At 41.4% G+C, this 12,274-nt stretch overlaps 1 protein-coding gene and 1 pseudogene across 2 annotated transcripts in view; one reads left to right on the top strand and one right to left on the bottom strand.

Moving 5' to 3' along the window:
• SNAP25 (synaptosome associated protein 25) overlaps positions 1–12,274 on the bottom strand; it is a 98,278-nt gene that overhangs the window by 76,339 nt on the left and 9,665 nt on the right. The gene's annotated exons all lie outside the window — the stretch shown is intronic.
• Positions 7,149–7,824, top strand: LOC117874195 (annotated as a pseudogene).

The raw sequence follows: 12,274 nt of genomic DNA, 5'->3' as shown, positions 1-12,274 counted from the left end.
AGACGGAGCCTACACTGACAGAAAGGGTAATTCTGTGGCTGTAGAAACACCAAGCGAGGAAGCATTCTTCCGTTGCGTGGGGGTGTGGATTTTTCCCACCTGTGAACGACATAGCTATGATGACATAAAGATTTTACATTTTATTTTTCAGAAGTTTGAATATATCCATACTGACAGATTCAAATATAATGACAAAGAAAGCGCAACAGGAGTGTGGCTGTAACAATAACACACTATGAAATATTCAGATATAAATACTCCTGCATATTATGAAAAGTAATTCCCTAACAATGCCCACCAAAAGAAAAAAAGGGAGACACATCAGAAGCCCAGTCTACCTGGAGTCAGTTTGTAATGCTTTCATGAAAGACCAAGTGTCTTCATCGCTGGATCTTGTGCCTCTACAGATTAATGTCAGTTTTTCCATGAGCGTGGTGTTGGTTAGCACAGTTAGCCAATCAAACAATGTGGTGGTGGTGGGGGGAAATAGCAGATTACTGTTTTCATAAAATGACTCTTTTGGCCACTATAAGTCCTGCAGCAATCCATTTCCTGGCATGACTCAAACAGGGTAGATCTTCTAGAATGCCCAAAACACAAACATGGGGGAAATCCTGACCCCAGTCTCCTTAGAGCATCAAACACTTCCTTCCCAAATGTGGATATACTTTGACATTCAAAGATTATATGAGACAGGTTTGCATTGGGGCTGTCATATCTCTAACATTTTCTATGCGGGGTGAATCCAGCTGTATGCGAACACTCAGAAGTCCAGTAATATCTATTTAGAATTTTGTTCTGAAAGAAACGCAAAAACAGAGAACAGGATGTTCTGTGTATATTGTAAAAACAATGAGGAGTCCTTGTGGCACCTTAGAGACTAATAAATTTATTTGGGCATAAGCTTTCGTGGGCTAAAACCCACTTCATCAGATGCACTGAGTGAAAAATACAGTAGGCAGATACAAATATACAGCACATGAAAAAATGGGCATTGCCGTACCAAGTTGGGGGTCAGTGCTAACGAGGCCAATTCAATCAGGGTGGATGTGGCGTATTCCCAACAGTTGACAAGAAGGGGTGAGTATCAACAGAGGGGAAATTATTTTTTGTAGTGCTAACAAGGCCAATTCAATCAGAGTGGATGTGGCCTATTCCCAATAGTTGACAAGAAGGTGTGAGTACCAACAGAGTGAAAATTATTTTTTTGTAGTGACCCAGCCACTCCCAGTCTTTATTCAGGCCTAATTCACTCCATGCATCTGATGAAGTGGGTTCTAGCCCATGAAAGCTTATGCCCAAATAAATGTGTTAGTCTCTAAGGTGCCACAAGGACTCCTCATTGTTTTTGCTGTTACAGACTAACACGGCTACCACTCTGAAACCTGTATATATTGTGTCAGACATTGTTCCACCCGTCAGAGGAAATGGAGATGGTTAGCTTCTTCTCCCATTTTATTTTATGGGATAGTCAATAGGATAAATCAAGGAGTTCAGCCATTTGCATATGTTACCCACAAAATGTTTCTGGGTAGCATACTTTTTAAGTTGCACTTCACGTTGGGTGTTATTTGTGGCCTGCCAACAATTCCCCAGCTCCTTCATAATTTTGAGTCAAAGCTTATTGTAGAAAGGACCTTGCTCTGTCAGCAGCTGGTATTTATCATGAAGATATGTGAAGGAGGCTAAAACTGTCTGTTCAATAATATCTTTAATGGTTAACATGCCCTTGGTTAGCCAGGTGGTTTTTGAGCTATTAGCAAATTTTAATCAGGTATTATTCCAATCAACCTAAATTTTAAGTGCAGACCAGACCTTGTTGTGCTGTGATCTTCCTTTCGGAGATCTCTCAGTGATGCTAAAACTCCTGCAAGACATGGTATAATCTCAATAGGGAAATCATCATCCTCAATATCTTTTCTTGCTCAGGGTGGTACTCTGGTGCCTGCATCTCAAGTGTCTATTGTTATTTTTGCAGAATAGGGCTTGGTATCCTCATATGGGAGAATGTGACCAAAATACCTTCCTGAAATTGCAATATTATTTTTAATGGTATCATCGGATGGCTCTAAATAATGCTAGATTCACATCCCCTGTGTTTTTTTGCTTCCAATGAAAGTTCTAGTGAATAAGTTTGCTGGCAGGTATGTTTGTAGAAACAGCAAATTATAAGTGACCATTGGAGGATATTCCTGGAAAGCAAATTTGGAATTTGTAATGGTAAACAATTCCACTCATGGTCTTAATGCCCCCTGGCATTAGTGCATGGCATTGCAGGGGGGGGTTTGCCGCTAACACTCCCTGCTGATTGCTTCTTTGGCCTCTGATGGCCTGTTTCTGTCCATGAGTTAGTCCTCGAGCTAAGTTACGTGTAGTTCTAACCCCCTTCCAGGTAACAGAAGTCCAACCAAAAGTTCACACAAATAAACAGGTCTTTCACTGCCTTGGGCTCCTCTTCAGCCCACTCTATGGGCTCAGTTCCCAGCCCCTTCTGGGCTCTGGGATAGACCCCTGACTCCCAGGCTCCTTCCCTGGAGTGCCTCACTGTCTCAGCCCCACTTCCACATCCTACTCCAGGGTCTTCCACAGGAATCCAGGCACCTCCCTGTGGTTCCTCATCAGCTTCCTTCTGTGTTCTCGTAAGCCTTTTTTATTAAGAGGCCCAGGTGTTCACCATACTAACACCTGACCTCCTTAGTCCATCCTCATCAGGCAAGGGGCTGATTGAACTGTGCTGGGGTAGCCCCAGGCCTCTGGCCCCTAAAAGGGGCAGGCCACTCTGTTACAGTAACAATGAGCTTTTGCACCAGGAACTTGATTCTAAGAGTTACTGTCATCCAATCAGGGAACCGAAACGTGTCATGTGACTTTCATGTACTATTAAAAGTAGGCAACACAGCTCAAATTTTGAATATGTGCAATGAACAATCTGAGGACCAAAAATTATTTGCAGAAATTACACAGCAAATAACTTTGACTAACAAGTAAGTCTGAGAAAATCATGATCTGGTGGCAGGCAATTCATGAACCAGAATAGAGGGGAAAATTCACCACATAAACGTTTCAGTGCTAATCATTCTCCCACTTCGACAGCTGAGTCATGCTTTAAGTAGCTCTCTTCAGATGGTCATGTGGTTACTGAGTCGCTGATTAGCAAATTGGCTAACCCGCCCCCTGCTTAATACTTCTTCTTAACAGCTGATTAATCAGGAGTGATTCATTCATATTCAGCCATTTCAGAATGATATCCTGAGCAAATTCTCACTCACATGAAGGCAGGAATCCTGGCTTCACTGAAGTCAATGGCAACCCCCCATTGACTTCAACTGAGTCAGGCTTTCACCTGAAGTGTGTAATCAAACTTTTTTTTCTGTCTCCTTCAGGCCAATATGTGTACATAGCTACAAAGAGTCCTGTGGCACCTTATAGACTAACAGACGTATTGGAGCATAAGCTTTCGTGGGTGAATACCCACTTCATCAGACGCATGTCATATATGGACATATTTATGCATTTTGGGGGACCAGATCCTCAGCTGGTGTAACCAGGATAGCTCCATTGACTTCAGCGATTTTGCACTGATGTGTGCCGGTATTGAGGATCTGGCCCTTTGCGGGTGATTGTGAGTATAATGTGTAGAATTATTCTCAATGCACTCATAATTACTCCTTTTACAGTACACATCCCAGGTACACACTGAGCTTCCTTTATAAAGGAGGAGCAATTCCACAGCCTGTCTTTTGTTCTTGCATCTTGAGCTAAAACTGCTAAAACTGCCCATTTTTCCTTTTCTTCTGTCATTTTTTTTTTGTAAACTAAATGGGGCAGATCCTCAGCTGGTGTAAATTGACATAGCTCCTTTGATGCAATGTAACTACACTGAATTACACCACCTGAGGAGCTGGCCCTACATACCTAGTCAGAATGACAAAATATCTACCACTTTTTTCAAATTGTGTGTGTGTGGTCTGACAGTGTGCCAGCCCAGCAGCATATCTCACTAACATCTGGAGGCAGTCACCTGGCTGTGAGATCAGACTTGGAAATATACCTCTGGCTGATGGAAAATGGGTACAATTTGTTCCCAGTCTTCCAACCGTCAAAGCCCACTGCCTGAGCAAAATTCAAGTGCGCTTGGCACATGTGCATAGGTATTTTGGACTGAGACAAGGTATATGATGCTGGGTGTCACCATGGAGGGGAAAAAGAACATCCATTATCTCTTATAGATAGGAGTAAACCTATTATACAAATATCATCCATTTTATTATAAGTAACATATAGTACTTCAATCCTGGTTGTTACTATAAAGCCAGATTCTAATACCCTTACTCATATTAGGTGGCAGTTAACTCCACAGGTAACACCACTCATTAACTACTCAATGGAGATACTATTAAATGTGAATAAAGTCATCATAATCTGACCCGTAATGATTATGGTGAGCCATCTAGTTACTATTAGAGTGGGTCAAAATTTTAAAACTCAACTAAATTATTGAAAATACTGCCTTGACAAAAATCTAAATGTTTTGCCAAGCTATTTGTTTCTTCAAAATGTTTCCATTTTGATAAAAATACAAAATGAAAAAAATTTGTCTTTTTCTTGTTTCCCCTTTTTCCGGTGCAAAATAAATGACAAGAGTTCTCCCATTCCCCACTTTCTCTCACTTTTATTTTTTTTTTTTCCACTGAAAACAAGACAAACAAGTAAAAACGGAAAGAGAGAATATTGTTTTTCCTGCCAAAATGAAATGTTTTGGAAATTTTGAGGAAAAAAAGAAAAAATCTTTTTGCATGGAAAAATGAACAATTTCATGAAAAAAAAATGGAATGCATTTTTTTTTTAATTGGTCATGAAATATTTACCTTTTTCCAGCCAACTCTAATTACCGCTAATCAATTGCGCTTGATTCTCAGCGCTGCTGTGAGATTAATTCTTAATGAGACAACTTACTAACAGGTTTGGAACAAACTGCAAGCATCCCAGGCCTTATCACAGCTGACTGGAACTTAAAGGCTGCAAAGGAACCTGCATTGGAAGATTGTTTACAGCTACAGATTAAGGACCATAACTGTCAATCCCTTCCGACTTGGAATGTTGCCAAGCCCGCTCACAGTAAGCGGATTTTGGCTTCTTTCTTTGTGTAATTGCTCTATTATGCCTATATTTGCTTGTTGATTGTTTGGGGGCATTTCCCGGGGGCGGGGCTTCTGCTTTTTCTTTTTTTAATTTCCCGCCGGAGACCGTGATTGGCTCTCGGTTGTGCAATCCTCTTCTCTGTGCATGAGCACATTGCTAATACAAGCCTGCTTTGGGTTTGATTTTTCCTTTCGCTTGCGGGTCGTTGCGTTGCTTACTTCAGCCATGTGGGACTCTGGCACTAGGTAGGGGGGCTGGTTTGTGTTTGAGTGTTCCAGGGCGGTTTGTGGTTTGGATTACGGGGAGGGAAGGAGTAGCACTGCTACGCAGTTAGTCACACAAATAGTTTTTAACAGCCTGGAAGTCAGAGTCACAAGGTCGCTACTAAACATAACCTTTCAAATCGCTATCATCTTCTCTAATGGAACTACACTGTGAGTGACTGCTTATCAGCGCAGCTTTATGTGATCACTTCTATTATATGCACTTTTTAGTCTCTTTTTCATTTTGTATCATGGTTTCCACTGAAGCAACACTTTAATTCAAAGCCTTTTCCCAAAACACGTCCAGGATTCTGTACAGATATCTACATATGCATCCTTTGAAATATAATTCTTTTTCCATATTTGGTCCCAGCTCATTTGCTTTTTCAGCTAAAGAAAAAGTCCAATTTTTCCCTTGTGACAATTACAAATGGTGACTTGCTTTGATTTCCTGACTGCGAGCTGCATGGGAAATGTGCATTTCCACGGAATAGATGGCAATATTTACCACTTCACTCACCGGTCTCTCTCTCTGTTTAAGAAACAACTACGCTGCTATTATACAATGGTTGTACTCGGCAAACATTGGCTTCCTGCAGACATCCATGTATATGTAGGTTGGTTCTAGCTGTGCCAAAAACTAATGGCACCAGAGGCTAATTCACAGATTGGAAACTTGATGTCATGCAGACGTGTAGCTGTATTTTGTTTAAAGCTGCCAACTATGCTGTTGTTTATGACTGTAGGCATAGTCCTGAGCAAGGGGTGATCTATACTCTGCACCATCCCATAAGTAGCCTCTAAAGGCATAGCTTCGGAGACACCCATGAGAGTCTTCTCATTATACTAACAAACCCATCTGGTTGGGTAGAAGCAACACACAGTGACTTTGTTCACACATGTTAGTAAGGATATAAGAATATCAAAAGTCAAACGGGCAAGCAAAACCCAAAATTCTATTTCAGGCAAATATACAGGCCTGAATGCTATATTACCATCACTAACAGAGCAGCGGGGAATCTTTGTGTTGATAGGATGCATAGCCCTGTGGAGATCATGTTTAGCAGAAAGGCCTTGGGGCTCTGCCTTGTAGGCTCTGTAAGGTTTAGGGCTCAGGAAGAGAAATTCTGGAAGTTTACAAGCATCTGTCCAATTAGGACTCTTTTGTTGGTCAATGCACTGGCCAGTTTAGGAAGCAGTCTCAAGGGATGTCAGATTCATCCTACCAGGCCACAAAAATGCTTTGCAAAGTTAATTGCCTAACGCCCAAAACAACACTCACTGAAATCAACGGGAATCCTTCTATTGACATCAGTGGGAGTTGGACCACACCCCTGTGAGAGAGAGTAGATATTTTTAGGAATCTGGCTGAATAATGGTGACCCCAGATTATGATGCTGAGCTAAAGTAGAGGACTCTGATTAAACCAGAATTGAAGCTAAAATCAGACCCAATGGAAGAGAGCCTTGTACACCCTAATAGATTAATACCTTTTAGAGGCTCCATAGCCAGAAATTCAAGTACTAAAGATTTTTACTAAGCATACATAGCACCTAATTTTTTGGAACAATATCAGTTTCCTAAAGCAAATCATCCTGGGCCCTATTAGAATAATATTAATTGTAGGGTATAGTGTTGCAACGTCAGTGAACAGGCTGGATTATTGTAATCTAGTGCCCTGGAATCTCCCTGAACAAGGCACTCAGGACATGTACCAAAACCAGGAAACGAGGAGACGATTGTATGGGCAGTGGATGGAAGAAAAAGAAAAAAAAACGAGCAAAGGGAATGTGATGGTTGCTCTGAACAAGAGTCACAACCACCTGCTTTCATTGGAATAGGACACCACGACCAAGGAATGCAACAGCTAAATTTGGAAGGAAAGAACTATTGCACGTCCAAAACATTGGACATCTCTGACTCAGACAAGAGAAAGCACTTCATGTTATCAGTAAAAATGTTCTCTGGCAATAGTGACATTGGTGTGTTCCTCAGTGAATGGATCAAAGTAATCTCCAAACCTTCTAAAACGAAACAATCACTGAAAAATGTAGACTAATGTATTGCATCAGGGACAAAAATGGCACTATTTAATAGACTTCAATCCCGAACAGGTAGCACCAGATACTTGCACATAGAGGGAGAGGAATTTGCAGGGAGAGATGGCTCCATTCATTACGGACAGACTGTCAAACTTGAGCATTCAGATACTGGCATGGCATTCTCAAGACTGATTATTTGAAAAATGGATAAAGAGACAGCGTTACTGGAGGCAGATGATCCAGCATCGCAGCTCCATAAATATGTATTCTACCTTAAAGATACAGCAAGAATGTACTTGTGCCTTTCCCAGGAGAAAATAATCCAATTTCATGGCAATGTTGGCAATGGGGATCAAACCTGGGACCTCTGGAGCTAAATGTCACATCTCTTTTAGCCAAGGCTGTAGCAGGCTAATCAATTTCTAGGGGATGTGCCACTCCAAGCAAGCAGGAGTTACCTATAAAAATCAAGTTGATATATCTACCTTATCAGACATTAAGTACCGTTTCTTGCAAGCATCATCCTTACGGAACTCCCCGTGAAGTCCATGGGAGTTCTGAGTGGCAGACAGATTACAGACTTAGGTCCAAAAAAGGAGGTTTGGGAAAATTTCCCTGGAATATTTCTGCTACAAATGGAACATGCACACACCAAACGGCAGGATAGCCTCAGCCTCCAAATGTGCGGATCCAGCTGATTGCGTCTGCCAAAATGGGCATGCACCGATTTGGGTCTGCACATAGTCACATGCAAAAGCGAACTAGATAGGTGGGCTTCCAGCTGCTCATTCTGCATGTCCAGATCCAGGTTTTGGAGCTCCAAATGAGATGCATGTCTAATTTTGCATGCAAAGCAATGGGCAAACCAATTCAGAGGTGGGTTTGGTGTTGGCTAAAATTTTGGCTACATTTTTTTTACTCAGGATATATGGTAAATTAGTCTAGAAGGGAAAAAGGCCAGAATGAATAATAATAAAAAAATACCTACCAAGCAAAACAATATACACAATTTAACCACAGTAACCTAGGAAGTTTGTAACCCAAACACTATTCCTTATTTAAACATAGGTCCAAGAGTAATTTAACCACAGAAACCAGGTTGCTAGCAACCAATGAAACACTAGCCATTTAGAAACGATATACGCAACATACAACTAGTAATTGTCATCGCACATGCATTGTATGTAGCGGGACCAATTAGCCTGTAAAGATACAGTCAACACAAGAAGATTTCTTTGTCCTTGTCTCTTGCTGTTTACAATCTGGATGCCTTGCTAGATGATTGGGAGATGAACAATAAGACTTTGAGGTGGGATTTTCAGAATTTCTCAGTACTGACCCGGGTGGCATGGATCAGCATGGGCATCGTACTCCCCATCAGTACCTGGCCTGGGATGGAGAAGCTAATGATCCAACCAGCAGACCAAATTTGGTGATGAATCCTGGTCACGTGCCACCTGAGACACATTGTGCCTACGCTAAGAAGGGCTGGCCTAACTCTGCTCCTGTTAAAGCCAATGGGAATTTGATTGCAATGGAAGCGGATTTAGACCAATACTGAGTGCTTTGAAAATCTTGCCTTTAATCACTATAGCAGCAACATTCTGCCCATGTTCTTTCTCTCAGTCCCATGGTGCTGTGCAGTGAGATGTCTTCTGGCTGTTTCTCTCGGTTAAAGAGAGAGCTTCTGAGAGCTACTTTTTTTTGTAGGAGAACTGGGCAATACAAGAAAAGCCTCAGGAGGACATTTTGAGAAACAGCAAAGAATAACAGGACTCTAGAATCAACTTGGTAAGGAAGAATGTAATGATCAAGGTAATGGATGGTGCAGAGAAGAGCAGTGGGGTTCAATAGAGCATAGGAGTGGATCTGAAGCAGAAATGAAAGGTAACATGGAAGAATGAATTCTGGGACAGCCACAGAGGTCAGTGCCTAATCCATGGAACAAAGGAACCATGACAAAAGGATCTTCTGTATGTGAGAAATGAGCAGAGAGGATGTCAGAGAGAAATAGACTAATCAAGACAGAAGGGGAATGAATTGCTGAGGTCCAGTAAGTTAGAGGAGAGAGCCCAGTACATAAAACATCTAGCCAAGAGAGAAGGGAAGTCCAGTAGCTGGCTCTCAAATAGGACATGCAAGTCCACCATCTACCAGTTGAGGTGGAAGGTGTGACTTGGCATAAGGAGTCTATTTTGAAAAGATCAGGAGAATACATTTTCTAATCATCTGAAAAGGAGCAGCATCAAAAAAAACAGCTTCATTTCCTCCTCCAGAGGTAATTTTTTTTTAAAAATCTAGACTACCAAACGCCATTTCCACCTCCCACAGTCAATGTCCAAGTTGCAAGATTCTCTAATGTAGGTAACAAGTTTATTAAAATTACAAATAATATCATGGCATGTACAATGTAACACAATTAACTGTAACCCATGATGACATTTTTATGGACTTTTAAATCTATGGGTGAAACAGGAAGGCAGGGGTCATACCCAATCAAACCAAACCCAACCCAAAGAATGACTGCAATTCATAGAACTAACAGAGCTGAGCCAATTCATCACCAGACTCACTTGGTTGTACAGTGTCCCCCCACTTGTTACCCTTCATCTGCTTATGTCTTTATACTGTAAGGCCCTCAGGGCAGGGACTGTCTTTTCTAGAACGCACCAAACACAATGGGGCCCCTGAGCCTAATTGGAACCGTTGGGTGCTACTACAACATCAGTGTTTACTACTATCACAGTGATGTGGTCTGGAGAAACGAGTACAGGGTTGAGATTCAGGCAGTCCTGAGTTGTACTACTGATTCTGCCACTTAAACACCCTATGGCCTTGGCAAGTCACTTCACCTCTCTGTCTCAGTTTCCCTATCTGTAAAATAGGAGCAATCCTAGTAACCTACCCACCTCACAGGGCTGCTGGAAGGATTAGTTGGTTAATGTCTGTACAGTGCTTTGATCATATAAAAATGCAGAGTATTATTATTTAAATTTCTCCCCTTGGATCCACGAGTCCTTCTCTTCTTATGTGTGTGGCTCCCTCACTGACATCAGTAGGGGTAAAGCACTGTGGAAGAGAGAGTAGCTTTTTGCTTTACATTTTCAAGAAACAAAAAGGCTACAGAGCTGATGCCCTCTGAGAACCTGAAATGCCACTAGCCTGTTCTATAACTACCATCTGCCAGGCTGCTTAATATACCAGCATTAAATGCCCCAGGGGCTAATCTGGCCATTTCGGTACTACAGTAATGGACATTCACTTCACTGTCCATGCAGCCCTTTTGCATTCTTAGTCATTAACCTGTTAAATAGTAGCGTTATCACATTCAGCAAATGATTCTCAGAACAGATGCATGACCTGTGAAAGTTAGCTACCTGCTCCCACAACAACAACCTCATAGTATTAAGAACAGTCAATCCTTGAGAAACAAATGACTAGAAGATCTGATGACTGAAAAATCCCCTGCTAATAAAGAAAATAACTTTAAAGAGGCACCAAGCTGTCCCTACTGTGTTATGTTAAAGAAGTTGTCTATATAGCATTTTAAATTATACTCAGCACATTCTCAAAGCCTTAAGGGTTTTTTTCCCCACTGTCTTTTCCCTGATGTACTCATCTCAAAAATGTACTAAACTGACAGGCCTCCACAACAAAAGCTACAACATCTGAGAGCCATCCAATCTGGCTTTAAAACACCCTCTTATGATAGGAGACAGAAATGTTTTTCAGCCAGGGCAGAAATGGGTGGCAGAACCCAAGAAAATGTTTCTTAATGCTAAAGAGACAAGGTGGGTGAGGTGATATCTTTCATCGGACCAACTTCTTAATGCTAAAGATTTTAAAAAGAAGAACAGGAGTACTTGTGGCACCTTAGAGACTAACAAATTTATTAGAGCATAAGCTTTCGTGGACTACAGCCCACTTCTTCGGATGCTGTAGTCCACGAAAGCTTATGCTCTAATAAATTTGTTAGTCTCTAAGGTGCCACAAGTACTCCTGTTCTTCTTTTTAAAATCTTTAGCATTAAGAAGTTGGTCCGATGAAAGATATCACCTCACCCACCTTGTCTCTTTAGCATTAAGAAACATTTTCTTGGGTTCTGCCACCCATTTCTGCCCTGGCTGAAAAACATTTCTGTCTCCTATCATAAGAGGGTGTTTTAAAGCCAGATTGGATGGCTCTCAGATGTTGTAGCTTTTGTTGTGGAGGCCTGTCAGTTTAGTACATTTTTGAGATGAGTACATCAGGGAAAAGACAGTGGGGAAAAAAACCCTTAAGGCTTTGAGAATGTGCTGAGTATAATTTAAAATGCTATATAGACAACTTCTTTAACATAACACAGTAGGGACAGCTTGGTGCCTCTTTAAAGTTATTTTCTTTATTAGCAGGGGATTTTTCAGTCATCAGATCTTCTAGTCATTTGTTTCTCAAGGATTGACTGTTCTTAATACTATGAGGTTGTTGTTGTGGGAGCAGGTAGCTAACTTTCACAGGTCATGCATCTGTTCTGAGAATCATTTGCTGAATGTGATAACGCTACTATTTAACAGGTTAATGACTAAGAATGCAAAAGGGCTGCATGGACAGTGAAGTGAATGTCCATTACTGTAGTACCGAAATGGCCAGATTAGCCCCTGGGGCATTTAATGCTGGTATATTAAGCAGCCTGGCAGATGGTAGTTATAGAACAGGCTAGTGGCATTTCAGGTTCTCAGAGGGCATCAGCTCTGTAGCCTTTTTGTTTCTTGAAAATGTAAAGCAAAAAGCTACTCTCTCTTCCACAGTGCTTTACCCCTACTGATGTCAGTGAGGGAGCCACACACA

Source organism: Trachemys scripta, chromosome 3 (genome assembly GCF_013100865.1).
Source record: "Trachemys scripta elegans isolate TJP31775 chromosome 3, CAS_Tse_1.0, whole genome shotgun sequence".
Taxonomy (NCBI): domain Eukaryota; kingdom Metazoa; phylum Chordata; order Testudines; family Emydidae; genus Trachemys; species Trachemys scripta.
The sequence above is the reverse complement of the archived record's forward strand: the minus strand, read 5'-3'. Positions and strand labels throughout refer to the sequence as shown.